The sequence below is a fragment of the Lagenorhynchus albirostris genome, chromosome 1, assembly GCF_949774975.1.
Source record: "Lagenorhynchus albirostris chromosome 1, mLagAlb1.1, whole genome shotgun sequence".
Classification (NCBI taxonomy): domain Eukaryota; kingdom Metazoa; phylum Chordata; class Mammalia; order Artiodactyla; family Delphinidae; genus Lagenorhynchus; species Lagenorhynchus albirostris.
Window position 1 is genome coordinate 146,502,503 of NC_083095.1, and position 3,146 is coordinate 146,505,648.

Genomic DNA, 3,146 nt, shown 5'->3' on the forward strand with positions numbered 1-3,146 from the left:
CTTTTCCCCCCACCTTACAAGTATGTATTTTAGTCCAGGAAGAAGTCAGAGCCAGTTATTGTACACAAATCATCTCCTGGCTGAAGTTTTTGGTGGCAGCCAAGAGAGGAGAAGGAAAAAAAAAATTAGAAAAATTTCAATTTCAGAACCATTATTATTTTCATTAATCATAAGAGGCGCTGTCACCCCTGTCCTTATTCTTTAGAAGGAGATCTATTATACGGTCCATTTAGTCCAAGCCATATTACCTCATATGTTTTCCTGGCTGACCAAATAAGACTTAAGAGATAAAACAATTTACTGTTCATTATGATCCGTGTCACTGGAATCAATCTATTAACCTACATTAACTGGATATGTGACGATATTTCACGTACATGCTTCCTCAGTTTCAAGAAAAGGCAAGGAAATGGGGAGGGGGCAGCAAGAGTGAGGGAAAAGGAGAGGAAAGGAAATCAGAGCCCATAAAGTGCAGCAGATGTATAATTTGCCAAGCGAATACAACTTCATTTTCCAGTGCCCACTGCTGTGCCCTCCACATCTTCATACAGCCCCTGACCTGTAAAGAAGTCTAACAAATTGGCTTCTATTGTGGAGCCAAAAGGTGCCATCAAAGAAGGGACGGTTCGCTGGTCCTAAAGTATGATGCGAAATCTCAGGCTTGAATAAAGAGCTGCTGCTTTATGAAGTTAACCCATTGAGGTTAAAAGCAAGCAGGAAGCCCCAGCCCATGGGGCAGTAACACCCAGAGGAGAGAATCTCTCCAGCCTTCTTATTTAAACACAGGGAAGGGAGAACCAGGTGAAACGAGACCCACACAAAGTTAAAATAAAAAGCAGCATCATTATAAGCAATAAAAAATTCCCCTGCTGCGTCTCTGGGTAGCCCCTCTGTTTCATTCTCTCTCTATCTCTGTCTCTGTTTCTTTCTCTCTCTCCACAGTTGAGGGATCATAAACATCTCAAGGACAGGAAATGAATCAATGGGTGTTTTGGGTTTTTTTTTTCTTTCTTTCTTTTCTTCATAGATATTTGCATTAATTATGGCAATTTTCTGGCAGGTAGTAATACATTTTTTTTATTAAAAAATTTTATTGGAGTATAGTTGATTTACAATGTTGTGTTAGTTTCAAGTGTACAGCAAAGTTATTCAGTTATACATGCATTCAAAAATATGGAACGCTTCACGAATTTGCGAATCATCCTTGCGCAGGGGCCATGCTAATCTTTTTTTTTTTTTTTTGACATCTTCATTGGAGTATAATTGCTTTACAATGGTGTGTTAGCTTCTGCTTTATAACAAAGTGAATCAGTTATACATATACATATGTTCCCATATCTCTTCCCTCTTGCGTCTCCCTCCCTCCCACCCTCCCCATCCCACCCCTCTAGGGGGTCACAAAGCACCCAGCTGATCTCCCTGTGCTATGCAGCTGCTTCCCACTAGCTATCTATTTTATGTTTGGTAGTGTATATATGTCCATGCCTCTCTCTCGCTTTGTCACAGCTTACCCTTCCCCCTCCCCATATCCACAAGTCCATTCTCTAGTAGGTCTGTGTCTTTATTCCTGTCTTACCCCTAGGTTCTTCATGACATTTTTTTTCTTAAATTCCATATATATGTGTTAGCATACGGTATTTGTCTTTCTTTTCTGACTTACTTCACTCTGTATGACAGGCTCTAGGTCCATACACCTCATTACAAATAGCTCAATTTCATTTCTTTTTATGGCTGAGTAATATTCCATTGTATATATGTGCCACATCTTCATTATCCATTCATCCGATAATGGACACTTAGGATGTTTCCATCTCTGGGCTATTGTAAATAGAGCTGCAGTGAACATTTTGGTACATGACTCTTTTTGAATTATGGTTTTCTCAGGGTATATGCCCAGTAGTGGGATTGCTGGGTCTTATGGTAGTTCTATCTGTAGTTTAAGGAACCTCCATACTGTTCTCCATAGTGGCTGTACAAATTTGCATTCCCACCAGCAGTGCAACAGTGTTCCCTTTTCTTCACACCCTCTCCAGCATTTATTGTTTCTAGAGTTTTTGATGATGGCCATTCTGACTGGTATGAGATGATATCTCATTGCAGTTTTGATTTGCATTTCTCTAATGACTAATGATGTTGAGCATTCTTTTATGTGTTTGTTGGCAATCTGTATATCTTCTTTGGAGAAATGTCTATTTAGGTCTTCTGCCCAATTTTGGATTGGATTGTTTGCTTTTGTATTATTGAGCTGCATGAGCTGCTTCTAAATTTTGAAGATTAATCCTTTGTCAGTTGCTTAATTTGCAAATATTTTCTCCCATTCTGAGGGTTGTCTTTTGGTCTTGTTTAAGTTTTCCTTTGCTGTGCAAAAGCTTTTAAGTTTCATTAGGTCCCATTCCTTTATTTTGTTTTTATTTCCATTTCTCTAGGAGGTGGGTCAAAAAGGATCTTGCTGTGATTTATGTCATAGAGTGTTCTGCCTATGTTTTCCTCTAAGAGTTTGATAGTTTCTGGCCTTACTTTTAGGTCTTTAATCCATTTTGAGCTTATTTTTGTGTATGCTGTTAGGGAGTGATCTAATCTCATACTTTTACATGTACCTGTCCAGTTTACCCAGCACCACTTATTGAAGAGGCTCTCCTTTCTCCACTGTACATTCCTGCCTCCTTTATCAAGATAAGGTGACCATATGTCCGTGGATTTGTCTCTGGGCTTTCTATCCTGTTCCATTGATCTATATTTCTGTTTTTGTGCCAGTACCATACTGTCTTGATTACTGTAGCTTTGTAGTATAGTCTGAGTTCAGGGAGCCTGATTCCTCCAGCTGCGTTTTTAGTTCTCAAGATCGCTTTGGCTATTCGGGGTCTTTAGTTTCCATACAAATTGTGAAATTTTTTGTTCTAGTTCTGTGAAAAATGCCAGTGGTAGTTTGGTAGAGATTGCATTGAATCTGTAGATTGCTTTGGGTAGTAGAGTCATTTTCACAATGTTGATTCTTCCAATCTAAGAACATGGTATATCTCTCCATCTATTTGTATCATCTTTAATTTCTTTCATCAGTGTCTTATAATTTTCTGCATACAGGTCTTTTGTCTCCTTAGGTAGGATTCTTCCTAGATATTTATTCTTTTTGTTGCAGTGGTAAATGG

At 38.7% G+C, this 3,146-nt stretch overlaps 1 non-coding gene across 1 annotated transcript; it reads right to left on the reverse strand.

The window, feature by feature from the left end:
• Nucleotides 1–1,167: 1,167 nt before the first annotated feature.
• Nucleotides 1,168–1,273, reverse strand: LOC132504665 (U6 spliceosomal RNA). The gene has a single exon (XR_009535009.1). It is a non-coding gene; the product is annotated as a U6 spliceosomal RNA (small nuclear RNA).
• Nucleotides 1,274–3,146: the final 1,873 nt, after the last annotated feature.